The sequence below is a fragment of the Hypanus sabinus genome, chromosome 14 (genome assembly GCF_030144855.1).
Source record: "Hypanus sabinus isolate sHypSab1 chromosome 14, sHypSab1.hap1, whole genome shotgun sequence".
In the NCBI taxonomy this organism is placed as follows: Eukaryota; Metazoa; Chordata; class Chondrichthyes; order Myliobatiformes; family Dasyatidae; genus Hypanus; species Hypanus sabinus.
Window position 1 is genome coordinate 64,418,456 of NC_082719.1, and position 14,994 is coordinate 64,433,449.

A 14,994-nucleotide genomic window follows, 5' to 3' on the forward strand; every position below is an offset into this window, starting at 1 on the left:
AGACTCGATGGGCCAGATGACCTAATTCTGTTCCTATGTCTTATGGTTTTTGGAGCATCTCCTAACGTCTATGTTTTACTGAGGTTGCAAGAATCAGAAGGTGAATACTGCATGGCAAAATTTATTAAAAGCATAAAATGCCTAATGTCTGCATAATGTTCAATATGTCCAAACATAATGCAATGTTCACTAGAACATCAAGGTCTTCTCAAGTTACAAATGCTTTAAAACAAGTTTTTTCATAAAATAACACACACACACACACAGAATACATAATCTTATATAAAAATAGTCCATTATTTAGCTCAACATAAAGCAAATAACTAGTTTTAAAATTCATTTTATTTGTTGAATGACAATTTATACTGTGGAAAGCTTCACATCACAACAAAGAAATACTTTCAATATTAATCTACATGTGCTGTGGCTCGAATTAAACTTGAAATATGCAATTTAACAATAGCGGTATTCATGTCACAGAGTAAGACCTGGTAAAATACACAACAGCAACATAGTAATAACTTTAAGACATGACTATATCTTGGACAATCATTGATTAACACAGCTGGAAACAGGACTGCAGAAGAATATCTGCTCTCCCAAGGACTAGCATGAATACTGGCACAATGATGATTCTTCTTCAAGTGTACTTAGGGTCAAACCCTTGATATTACACTCACAGAAGTTGTAAGAAAGCTTATCACAGTCATACAACATGGAAACATATCATTCACCTGTCTTTGCCAACCATAAAGCATGGAGTTAACACTAATTCTGCTCTATTACCCTTACCTTTGAGTATACTTTTAATTTAGTTCTCCCAATATTCTACCAGTACCTATATACTAGCTGCTAGCACATGAGTGACTAGGACAATTCACTGTGGCTTGTAACCTTCCAAATAACACATATTTTGGATGTGGAAAACCAAGGCACCCAGATGAAATCCATATGGGTTTAGAGACAGTATAACTACTGTTGAGTTTTTTTTTTGCACTCAGGAACTGAACAATGGCCACAAGTTGAGAGAAAACAGCACTACCAATAGCACCACTATGCAATGGCTGAGAGAAAGCTCAAGAAGAAAAATAATGCAGAATTCAAAGGGGATAGAGAGTGCTCCTATGGCTACAAATATGATTCAGGATGGTATGCTGCACTTATTGAGTTGGAATAAAGACCGCAGCTCTTTTTGTGGAACAGCAGTTGAGTAACACTGAATATGACATGTATGAACCATCCTCACAGCGTTGTACGAACCATCAACACACCAAATACTCAAAAGCTCCACCTACAGTGATCTTCTTAACTTGATGCTTGATATGAGCAACCTTGAATCCAACCCACACCATCCTACCATGGCTAGAATGAACTCTTGTCTAAGCAAGGACTTGGAGCTACTGCAAGTTGACACACAAGGTCTCCTCAAACTCCTAATGAAATACAGATGCTGCTGTGCCATCTTTGTAATTGCATCAATATGTAGGACCCAGGTTAGGTCTTTAAAGATGTTGACACCCAGGAACTTAAACCCACTCAGCCTTTTCACTGATGACAAAGCAAGGACATAATGTTTTAACTTTATAAAGCACTGGCGAGTCCCCACTTGGGAGTTTTCTGAATGGTTTTGGGCCCCTTATCTCAGAAAGGATGTGCTGAAACTGGAGAGGGTTCTAAGGAGGTTTACTGATATTATTCCAGGATTGAATGGCTTTTCAAATGTAGAGAGTTTGATGGCTGGGCCTGATTTCACTAGAATTCAGAATGAAAAGTGAGCTCGTTGAAACCTATCGAATGGTGAAAGGCCTTGATGGAGCAGACATGGAGAGGATGTTTTCTATGGAGGGAGAGTCTAAGACTAGAGGACACAGCCTCAGAATCAGGAGCCTCAATCCCTCCTCATAGTCTAACTCCCTCATCTCTGGAATCAACCTAGTGAACCTCCTCTGCACTGTCTCCAAAGCCAGTATATCCCTCCACAAGTAGAGACCAGAACTGCATGCAGCACTCCAGGTGTAGCCTTACCAGTACAGCTGCAACATAACCTCACTGCTCTTAAATTCAATCCCTCTAGCAATGAAGACCAACATCCCATTTGCCTTCTTGATAGCCTGCTGCACCTGCAAACCAACCTTTTTGCACTCCCACATTCCTCTGCACAACAGCATGCTGCAAGTTTTTAGCACTTAATTAAAAATCAACTCCAACATTTTTCCTTCCAAAGTGAATGATCTTACATTTACCAAAATTGTATGCTATTTGCCAGACCCTTGCACACTCACTTAACCTATCTCTCTGTAGACTCTCTGTATCTTCTGCAATTTGCTTTCCCACTCAATTTAGTATAATCAACAAACTTACACTTCAGCAATCAGCAAGATACATTACATTTGGTCCCCTCTTCCAGATCATTAATGCATATCATGAAAAGTTGTGGGCTCAGCACCAACCTTTGCGGCACACCACTCACCACGATTGCCAACCAGTGTAACACCCGTGCATCCCAACTCTGCTTTCTATTAGTTAACCAAGCCTCTATCCATGCTAATACATCACCCCCAACTTTATGCATCCTTATCTTATGGATAAGTTTTTTTATGAGGCACCTTATCGAACACCTTCTGAAAATCCAAGTAAGTACCAACCATCTGTTCCCCTCTATCCACTGTGCTCATTATATCCTGAAAGAACTCCAGCAAGTCTGTCAAGCAGGACCTGCCTTTGGTGAATCCATGCTGCATCTGCCTGATGAATCCATTTCTTTCCAGATGCCTCAATAGTTCTTCTTTAATGTGTTACGAACCCCGTAACTGGGTCACTTACCAGCAAAGATAGAGAGGTCCGTTGAAGTCTGATGGTACTATTTTAACAGTATTTATTGATAAAAATACACAAAATAATATCAATGCAAACATACAGATAATATACGTCAACAATACTAAATCTAAAAGCGCGTGGTATAATAATAATCAATAAGAAATAGCTCTATCGTTGTCTAGGGGATAATGTATTGTCCGATGGAAATATAAAAAGTCACTTTTAGTTCGTTCAAGCTGCAGCATTTTGGTTTGAGAGAAAGACAGGTTAAAACTTGCCCAGTCCTTTTATGATGTCAATCCTTCGAGAGTCGTTGGGAGTTGGTTTCCCCGTTGTTAGCTAAAAGCCATTCTTCCGTGGTAATGGACACCGGTTCCAGGGCAAATGGAACGGAACGCACGTGGCCTCCCCACCGGCCTCCGCTATTACGGGATCGCTAGCGTTTCTTCTGGTGCGTCTGAGGGGCTGTTCCCACAGACACTCTTTTATCCTGACTCACAGGGTCGCAGATGTCAATCAGGTAGGGATGATGCAATCCCTCCACCAACCAGACCACTTTGCCTGAGGGCTTCCACGAAGCACAGTATTTTAATACATAATTCCGTCTCCAAGAGACAATGGCCGTTTCCTGTCGCTTTATATTGCCGGAGGGGTCAAGACATTCCAAACGTCTCTCTCTCATTTCCTGGGTCTCCTGAACTGACTCAATAGTGATCTTGTGATTCTCACAAAGGAGGAGGCTACCCCGCACCCTTCAGCCCCTCAGAGCAGTGGCACATTCATAACAAATGATAGCTTCAAGCATTTTTCCAACTACAGAGGTTAAACTAACTGGCCTATAGTCACCAGCCTTTTGCCTACATCCTTTTGGATGTAAGAGATATTATTTCCAATCCACACAGACTGTGGTTTCCCGGAGAGGAATTCATGGCTCCAGTTGCAGAGCGGTGCATAGAGGTTCAAGATTTGGAACTTGCTGATTAAAATTGAGGGTATAATTGTAATCAATAAATGGCAGCCTGACAGAGGTAGTGCTTTTGTCCATGTGATCCAATGCCAGATGGAGAGCCAGTGAGAATGCATCTGCTGTGCACCTACAGCAAACTGCAGCATGTCCAGGTCCTTACCTAGGCAGGAGTTGAGTCCAGCCGTGACCAACCTCAAAATATTTCATCATAGTAGATGTGAGTGCCACTGAGACAGCTCACCCTGCTCTTCTTGGGCAATGGTATGACTGTCGTCCTTTTAAAGCAGGATGGAACCTCGAACTATAGCAAGAAATTGTAAATGTCCTTGAACACTCCTGCTAGCTGTTCAGCACAGGTTTTCAAAGTCCTACCAAGCACACCATCAGGATTTACCCTTTTTAAAGATATTTTGCTGTTGGCATCCAAGACAGATCACAAGGCCACTACATGCTGCAGGGATTCACACAAGTGTAATTTAATAAAGTTTTTGATTTAGTCTCCAGGCAAATACAGCTGCAAACTAATTTTGTTTAAAGCCTGCTAATTTGCCATGATATTCAGCATCATTATATGTGTGCCTTTAACCACATGCCGATTTCTTTTTTATGATATGTGCCTTCAGGAAGCTTTCATTCTACTTTTTGATTTCATTGTTATTTTCTCCATTTTTCACCACTCTTCCTATTTAATGTTATCTTTTGTCCTTCTGCATTATGAACATACTTAGTTCCTGTTTCTTTTTTTCGGTTCTGCCCTCATCTCTTTATTCATTCATGATGCAACATTTGTTACTCATAATGCTATTTTGCTCTTTTTTTTAATCAATTTGGTCATATCTCCTGGATTCTCTTCATCACTTCACTGGTTTTCTGTAGCTACTGAATTGTTTTGCTTGCCAATCTTATTCAAATCGTTTAATATCACTGGCATATGTCATAAAATTTGCTTTCTTTGCAGCAGCAGAACAATACACAACAATAGAGGAAAAGAAATGTGAATTAAAGTAATAAGGTGGTGCTCATGGGTTCAATATTCATTCAGAAATCAGGTGGCAGAGGGGAAGAAGCTGTTCCTGAATCATTTAGTGTGTGCCTTCAGGTTTCTGTACCACCTCCTTGATAGTAGCAACGCGAACAGGTCTGGTTGATTGAAGTCCTCATTGACAGATGCTGCCTTTTTGAGACATTGCTCCTCGAAGTAGTGCTGGATACTGTGGAGGCTAGTGCCCATCATAGAGCTGACTGAGTTTACAGCTTTCTGCAGCTTATTTCAATACTGTAGCTCCCCTATACCAGGGGGTGATGCAGCCAGTTAGAATGCTCTCCATGGTACTTTTATAGAAATTTGTGAGTAACTTTGGTGACATTACCAAATCTCCTCAAACCCCTACTGAAATATAGGCGATGTTGTACCTTCTTTTGCTGCATCAATTTGTTGGGCTCAGGATACTCTCTCCACCTCCAATCTCCTGATGAGGACTGGCTCATGAACCTCCAGTTTCTCCTCCTTAGTCAACAATCAGCTCCTAGGTTTTACTGACATTGAGTGAGAGTTTGTTGCTGTGGCATCATTAAGCCAGATTTTCCAACTTCCCTCCTATGTGCTGATTCGTCGCCACCTTTGTTTTAGCCAACAACAGTGCTGTTGTCAACAAACTTAAATATGGCATTACAGCTGTATTTAGCCACACAGTGTAAAGAGAGTAGAGCTTGGGGGCTAAGCACACAGCTTTGTGGAGCACTTGCGCTGATGGTGATTGTGGAGGAGATATTGTTGCCAATCGGAACTGAATGGGGCTTGCAAGCGAGGAAATTGAGAATCCAGTTGCACGAGGAGGTATTGAGGCCCAGGTCGTGGAGCTTATTGATTAATTTTGTGTGGATGAAGTGTTGAATACAGAGCTGTAGTCAGTGAAGAGCACCCTGATGAAGAACATTGAAGGTTCAGATATTCCAGAGTAGAGTGAAGAGCCAATAAAGTAGAATCTGCTGTTGATCTGTTATGACGGTAGGCAAATGGGAACAAGTGCAAGTTGCTCCTCAGGCAGGAATTGATATGTTTCATCACAAACCTCTCAAAGCATTTCACCCTAGTGAATGAAAGTGCAACTGAATTATAGTCATTGAGGCAGGTTAACTCATTCTTCCTGGGCACCAGTAAAATTGAAGAATGCTTGAAGCAGGTGGGTATGTCAGACTGTCAAAGTGAAAGGTTAAAGATCATCAGTGAACACGCCAGCCAGTTATCAAATCAAGTTTAATTATCATTCCAACCATACATAAATACGGCTGAAAGAGATGGCGTTCCTCTGGGACCAAGGTGCAAAACATTCAAAGTAGCAAATAAATACAGTTGGCTCTCCTTATCCGCAAGTTCTGCATGCACAAATTCAACCAACCACGAATCGAGAAAACCCGGAAGTGCTCTTCCAGGACTCATTGTTCGAGCATTGTTCACCTCGCGTCTCATTCGTTCACTACTTTGTTCCTGTGAAAAAATGACGCCTAAAAACCAATTATGTGGTCAAAGCAATTCCTCAAAGGTTAAGAGGGAGCATAAAGTGCTATCTCTCGCCGACTGTGTAGCTAGAGGACATGTCACAGAAGCATACACCTGTCAGTGGCCAAATTAAATGTGAAAAAGCTCTTAGTCCCTATGAGCACTACTCAGATGGGGTTGATGAGAGTGAGGGAAAAGAGTTTAAGGCTAGTAAAGGATGGCTGGCTGGCTATGTAAAGCACTACAGCCTCAAGAACATAAAGATCACGGGAGAATCGGCATCGGCTAATGCCGAGGCCGCAGCAGCATTCCCAGAGGAGCTCAAGAAACTTGTAGAAGAGAAAGGCTACCTTGCAAGATTTGTTTGATGGTGCAAAGAAAAAGAGTCAGCTTCCTATAACAATGTTTCTAACTAAAACATCTGCAATTCTGAAGTCTCGACTTTCAACACTTGAAGATCCTCAACCTCCACAGTTCCTGACTTTAGTATTATTGAGCCTCCTCCAAAGCATCCTTACTCCCTAAACAAGACAGTGTAACAACTACTGTACAGGTATTAAAAGTTTTACTCGTCGTTTGATCACTGTTCGCCTCGCATCTTGTTCGTTCACTGCTTGTCTTGTGAGCAAGAGGAACATGTAAAGTATTTTTTCTTGTCAATATTCCCTAAACAAGACAGTGTAACAACTATTTACAAGCATTTCCATTGTATTAGGTGTTATAAGTTCTGTAATCTAGAGATGATTATAAGTTTTACTCGTAGTTTGATCATTCTTCGCCTCGTGTCTCGTTCGTTCACTGCTTGTGTTGTGAGCAAGAGGAACACATACAGTTGTTTTTTCTTGTCAATATTCCCTAAACGTTACAGTATAACAACTATTTACATAGCATTTACATTGTATTAGGTATTATAAGTAATCTAGAGATGATTTAAAGTATACAGGAGGATGTGCGTAGGTTATATGCAAATACTGCGGCATTCTATATAAGGGACTTGAGCATCCACATTTTTTGGTATCCACGGGAGGTCCCGGAACCAATCCCTTGTGGATAAGGAGGGCCAACTGTATTCAAAAATAGCAAGAAACAAAATTCAAGACATTGAGCAAAGAAGTAGATTCACTCAAAAAAAAAGCAGGTACAGTCCAAGACCCTGAACAACAATGTTCAGCAATCAATGGTACAGTCTCCTGGCACGTACAGAAACATGCAATTCAGCCTGTCATTCCACTGCTCAAAAATGGAAGGGCAGCACAAACAGGTAAGGCTAGGCCCCAGCCGAGCTCAACCATCCTGCAGAGCTTCAGCATCTCTCACTTGGTCTGCAACAGCAGGCAGTCCCAAGGCTTGAGTCCAGTTCTTGCTACAACTGAAGCTTGTTTGTTGATTGGCCTTACATCAGACAAGGGTAACAGGCCTGCGGCAGCTTACATTATCACCATCCAACAAAGTCTCACAATCACAAGTGACTGTCTGAGACAATTTCCCATAGTTATACTGCACCAACTCCGATGTATTTGAGTAGCGGGCAGCAACACAGTCTGCAGCCAAGTCAGCTCCTCCGAACTGAAATCAGCACCTCCGACAGATCGGTGGGATCCTTTGACACCCCAGTCAGCCCCTCCAACGCCCTGGACTGTAACTCAGATAAATCAGCTGGCTCCAAAGCCAATGCTAATCCAGCTTCTCCGATCAACAAGCAGCTCACTGATCTTACAAAGAATAAAGCAGCTTTGGTTGACCCCTAGAGGCCACTACGTTTGCACACATCAGCTTACTGGAAGATTAGCACAGGTCTGTAGTACTCAGCCAGGTACACTGTCTGGGCCACATGCTTTCTGTCAGTTCAGCCCCCTGAAAGATTCTGTCACGTCAGCCTGAGAGATTGAAATCCCAGGGTTGCTGGGGACTGTGGGAGTTTGTGAAGGTGCCCACTAGCTTTGTTGGTCAAAGTTCATCTGGGAGCAAAACCTTGTTGTCATATATATCACTTGGTTCTACTTTGTAAGATTTAATAGCATTCATGCCCTACCACAGTTGTCACGCATCCTTTTGTAATGCAAGTTTGGTCCAGAATTGCCACTTCATATGTGAGATGGTTTTCCAGAGGTCGTACCTGGACCTCTTGTATTTTACTTGATCGCCAGGCCTGGACACGACTGTTCTGGCCCTAAGCAGATTCCAGATGTCTTGGTTCATCCAGAGCTTCTGATTGGGGAGGACACTGATTGATTTTGTGAGGACACACTTGTCCACGACTGCCTTGCTAAAATCTGTGACAACCGTAGCATATTCATTCAGATCTTCTGATGAGTCCTTGAACAGGATCCTGTCCAATGGCTAGAAGCAATTCTTTAGTCACACTTCTGTCTCCCTGATTACCTCTTTGTTGTCCTTACTTCTGGAGCTCTACTCTTTAGCCTCTACCTGTGTGCAGGTAGGATAGTCAGATTTCCTGTTCAATCTAGGGATGGAACACTAGGCGTTCCTAACCATAATGTAACAGTGGTCGAGTGTGTTGGGACCCGTGGTGCTACAGGTGATAAGTTGACAATAACTGGGCAGATATTTCTTCAAGCAAGACTAACTGAAGTCCCCCAACAATGATATGAAAGGCATCAGGATAGGCTGTTTCTTGTTTGTTAATCATGGCACTCAATACTTAATAATGGTGCTTGCTTAACGTACTGCTTTGGCAGTATGTAAACCAGTCAGGATCATGGAGGATAACTCCCTCCAAAAGTAAAATGGACAGCACTCAATTATTAGATGTTCCAGGTTATTAGGACAAGAGTTCTGTGGACGAAAACAGTTTGTTAATGAGAGAGATCAGAGGAGAATGGCCAGACGATTCAAGCTGACAGGTGACAATAACTTAATTACACATTCGAACAGTGGTGCGCAAAAGAGTATCTCTATACAGAACACATCGAATCTTAAAGTGGGTGATCTACAGCAGCAGAAGAGCACAAGGATACACCCAGTGGCCACTGTATTAGGCACAGGAGGTTTGATTAATGTATGATTACTGTTGTCCAATGTTTCACTCTGGCAACTTCTGTCATCTTTTCTGGCTCAGTTCTGTCTCTTGTGGGGCAAGATATACCAAGTGAGAAAGGAGTTCAACCCACATTGCTTAAAAAACAAGATTAATTTATTTTATTTTGATATCTTCATATGATTAACAGTAATGGTGTATTACATACTCAAATGTAAATATATTATGTAGATATCAGAGAGTAGTGATGTAGCAGACATATTCTATTTGACAGAATGCAGCCTGTGATAGTTTTCCAGGAATTTGAGTGTTTATTTTTTAATCAACGACTTTGAACAAAAGGAATCATTTTACATCTAGGTTTCCCAACAAACACAAGCTTAGAACGTGAAAACCTTGGTGTTGTGCTATTGATACACATACACATTGATCCAAATGCTTTATTTCCAATTCTAGCAGCTATTTTTTCACCACCAAACTAAAACTGTACTTGATGGGCTTATCTTGACATATTTTTAAAATTGGTATCATATTTTCAATACTCAAGGGTTCTGACACCAATCAGTAAGCAAAGATGATAATATAGCCAAGTCTCTGCACAATTCTGAACCTCGCTTCTCACAGTAGCCATCAACGCATCTGAACACAGTCTGACAAATTACTGATTTACATATAATAAGCTCTTCTAGTATCTCAGCAGCACAAGAGACTGCAGATTCATCATGTAGGGTTTCGATCTGAAAAATCAACAGTTCCTTCCCTTCATCGGATGCTGCTTGATCTGCTGAGTTCCTCCAGCAGACTGTTTCTCCAGTACCTTCTCTAACAATTTTAAATATATCTGATACAGTCAGCCCTCCTTATTCACGAATTCCGCATGCATGAACTCAACCAACCGCGAATCTCAAAAACCCAGAAATGCTCTTCCAGCACTTGTTCGAGCATGTACAGACTTTTTTTCTTGTCATTATTCCCTAAACAATGTACAAACCCCATTTCCAGAAAAGTTGGGATATTTTCCAAAATGCAATAAAAACAAAAATCTGTGATATGTTAATTCACGTGAACCTTTATTTAACTGACAAAAGTACAAAGAAAAGATTTTCAATAGTTTTACTGACCAACTTAATTGTATTTTGTAAATATACACAAATTTAGAATTTGATGGCTGCAACACAGCACTGTCCTGCTGAAATAAGCATGGACGTCCCGGGAAGAGACGTCGCCTCGAAGACAACATATGTCTCTCTAACATCCTAATATACACCTCAGAGTCAATGGTACCTTTCAATACATGCAACTCACCCATGCCATGGGCAGTGATGCACGCCCATACCATCACAGATGCTGGCTTTTGCACCTTTTGCTGATAACAATCAGGATGGTCGTTTTCATCTTTGGCAACCAGAACTCGATGCCCGTTTTTTCTGAAAACTAGCTGAAATGTGGACTCATCTGACCACAGCACACGGTTCCACAGTCTTTCGGTCCATCTAAGATGAGCTCGGTCCCAGAGAACTTGTCGGCGTTTCTGCGTAGAGTTGATGTATGGCTTCCTCCTTGCATAATACAGTTTCAAGTTGCATTTCTGGATGCAGTGACAGACTGTGTTAAGTGACAATGGTTTTCCGAAGTACTCCCGAGCCCAGGTGGCTATAATTGTCACAGTAGCATGACGGTTTCTTAGGCAGTGCCGCCTGAGGGCTCGAAGATCGCACGCATTCAACAGTGGTTTCCGACCTTGCCCTTTACACACTGAGATGTCTCTGAATTCTCTGAACCTTTTCACAATATTATGTACTGTGGATGTTGAAAGACCTATATTCTCTACAATCTTGCGATGGGATATGTTCCTTTTGAACTGACTAACAATTCTCTCATGAATTTTGGCACAAAGGGGTGAGCCACGACCCATCCTTGCTTGCAAAGACTGAGCCTTTGATGGACGCTATTTTTATACCAAGTCATGATACCTCACCTGCTACCAATTAGCCTGCTTAATGTGGAGTTTTCCAAATCAGTGTTACTTGAATATTTTGTGCACTTTTCAATCTTACTTTAACTCTGTCCCAACTTTTGTTGAGTGTGTTGCAGCCATCAAATTCTAAATTTGTGTATATTTACAAAATACAATTAAGTTGGTCAGTAAAACTATTGAAAATCTTTTCTTTATACTTTTGTCAGTTAAAAAAAGGTTCACATGAATTAACATATCACAGATTTTTGTTTTTATTGCATTTTGGAAAATATCCCAACTTTTCTGGAAATAGGGTTTGTAGTATAACAACCATTTTACATAGCATTTACATTGTATTAGGTATTATAAGTAATCTAGAGATGATTTAAAGTTTACAGGAGGATGTGCGTGGGTTATCATGCATTGGGATCGAAAAAAATCGGAAGTTCTCTTACTAAATAAGTCAGAAGAGGTACATCCGGTATTATTCAGCGTCAGTTAGTCAAATGTTTGTCTTAGTATATATTTTACCTTTCTATGCATATAAAACACTTAAGAACGTATGCTTCAGTGCTGGGCTCGGTAACGGAAGTTCTCGGGACTCAGAACAGATCGCTCCCTAGTGCGCTCTCCACCATGCCGGGTTGATGTGGAGGATCAAAAACTCAAAACCCCAAAACCGAATAATTAAACCACTGTGTTGCTTAGTAATAATTGTAGCTTTCATCGGGGCAGAGCCTTTCTCACTTATCCTTTTAAAAAGTTCAGATCGTTGACCGATGTAGCCTAACGCTTTTCCAATGACCAATGGCGTTTCACCTCTTTCCGATTGCTTTATTATTTCCACTTTATTTTCAATCGTGATCATGATTATTTTCGTGAACAGAAACACTGCGCATTCAGAGCTCTGGCACCGTCCTAATGTCCACCGCTCTGAGACAGGTTAAATAAGGGCTGGGGTTCCGCTGGGTCCTAAGGTCCACCAGATTGAGACAAGTTGAATAAGGGATTTGAGCATTCGTGAATTTTGGTATCCGCTAGGAGTCCCGGAACCATTCCTCACAGCTAACAAGGGCCGACTGTATCTCACAACCAATTAAAGATTATGCCACGCTCTCAATTTGCACAAATCTCCTTTATAATCCCAAATTATGTATGTTTATCTGCTAATATATATACTTTTATACAGAAAACATTTTCGATTGCATAAATATTAATTCTCAATCTAGCTTCATAGGCTTAATTTAGTTTCCATATCTTTTTTATCTCGTACTTTATCTGATTCTTACTCACATAATCAACTTGACACTGGTCATACATCTTTTTCTGATGCACCCTACTCTCTATCTTTGATCATTATGATCCATCTTTCCTCCAGCAAACGTTGTTTATATATAGAGTGTGTGCAAGAGAGTGTGTGAGAGTATACATGTCTGGCTGATGTTAGACTGTCTTTAAAGAGAGTAAACCCTCACAAGGCCGAAGGACCTGATGGGAGTACTTGGTAAGTCTCTGAAAACCTGTGCCAACCAACTAATGAGAGTATTCAAGGACATTTTCAACCTCTCACTGCTATAGGCAGAAGTTCCCACTTGCTTCAAAAAGGCAACAATTATACTAATGCTAAGAAGAACAATGTGAGCTGCCTTAATGACTATCACACGGTAGCACTCACATCGACAGTGATGAAATGCTTTGAGAGGTTGCTCATGACTAGCGTGAACTCCTGCCTCAGCAAGGACCTGGACCCACTGCAATTTGCCTATTGCCACAATAGGTCAATGGCAGAAACAACCTCAATGGCTCTCCACATGGCTTTAGACCACCTGGACAACAAAAACACCTACATCAGGATGCTGTTCATCAACTATAGCTCAGCATTTAATACCATCATTCCCATAATCCTGACTGAGAACCTGGGCCTCTGTACCTCCCTCTGCAATTGGATCCTTGACTTCCTAACCGGAAAACCTCAGTCTGTGCGGATTGGTGATAACATATCCTCCACACTGATGATCAACCCTTGCACACCTCAGGGATGTGTGCTTTGCCCACTGCTCCATTCTCTGTATACACGACTGCGTAGCTAGGCATAACTCAAATACCACCTATAAATTTGCTGATGATACAACTATGGTTGGTAGAATCTCAGGTGGTGACAAGAAGGCATACAGGAATGAGATATGCCAACTAGTGGAATGGTGCCGTAGCAACAACCTGGCACTCAACGTCAGTAAGACAAAACAGCTGATAGTGGACTTCAGCAAGGGTAATACAAAGGAGCCCAGACCAATCCTCATAGAGGGTTCAGAAGTGGAGAGAGTGAGCAGCTTCAAGTTCCTCAGTGTGAAGATCTCTGAGGATCTAAGCTGGTCCCAACATATCGATGTAGTTATAAAGAGGGCAAGACAGTGGCTATACTTTATTATGAGTTTGAAAAGATTTGGCATGTCAACAAATACACTCAAAAACTTCTATAGTTGTACCATGGAGAACATTCTGATAGGCTGCATCACTTGCCTGGTATGGAGGGGATACTGCACAGGACTGAAAAAAAGCTGAAGAAGGTTGTAAATCTAGTCAGCTCCATCTTGGGTACGATCCCTCAAAGTACCCAGGGCATCTTTAGAGAGCAGTGTCTCAGAAAGGCAGTGTCCATTATTAAGGACCTCCAGCGCCCAGGGCATGCCCTTTTCTCATTGTTACCATCAGGTAGGAGATACAGAAGTCTGAAGGCACACACTCAGCGAGTCAGGAATAGCTTCTTCCCCTCTGCCATCCGATTCCTAAATGGACATTGAAGCTTTGGACACTACCTCATTTTTTAATATACAGTATTTCTGTTTTTGCACATTTTGTAAAATCTATTCAAAGTACATAATTAATTTACTTCTTTATTTATCATTATATTTTATTTTATTTTATTTATTTATTTGTTATCATTTTATTTTATTTTTCTCTCTCTCCTGCTAGATTATGTATTGTATTGAACTGCTGCTGCTATGTTAACAAATTTCATGTTACATGCCGGTCATAATAAACCTGATTCTGATTCTCAGTGGCAGTAATTGTATTTCATGCTACCATCCTCTCTGACAGCATGTCTCAGATAAGTTTAAATACACAATTAATCATCACTGAACCATACATGAATATAGCCAAACTAGACAGCATTCCTCTGGGGCCAAGGTGCAAAACATAACCAGCAGCACATTGCACATAGCACAAATTGCTCATATGGTTATCATTTCAGAAAAACAGAGTCACAAACAAAAACTAATACAGCACAAGTCCCTGAGTGGCATAACCATAGATTACCCTGGTCCAGCTAGCTCCTTTATTGTGCGAACACTGGAGAGCAGCACCGATGGGAGGGCCAGCCCCAACTCAAGTATAGATTCCAGCACGCCCACTAGAGTCCCCTGCTCTCTCCTCCCCGGGCAAATGACAGGCCGCTGCGTCCGAAGCAACCGACAGCCTAGGCCTTGCTACAACCAGGGCAATTACAGCTCCCCTGCCTTCTGTCTCACCAATGAGCTGGATTTGCAGTATATTATATTACCAATGTCAAATAGGGTCTGGCTATCACAATAAAAACTTCCAAGACATTCATTTGTTGGATTTGTCAGCACAACAATGGTATACAATAGATCCAGGCGACAACACAACAGGATGCAGTAAGTCCAGCTCTATCATTGTTGAGCAACTCGCTGATGGGATAGTCCTGCAGTACTTGATGTTAGCGTCCAGCAGTG

At 41.4% G+C, this 14,994-nt stretch overlaps 1 protein-coding gene across 2 annotated transcripts in view; it reads right to left on the reverse strand.

Annotated features, from left to right (window-relative positions):
* ipo11 (importin 11) overlaps window positions 1–14,994 on the reverse strand; it is a 414,929-nt gene that overhangs the window by 288,858 nt on the left and 111,077 nt on the right. The gene's annotated exons all lie outside the window — the stretch shown is intronic.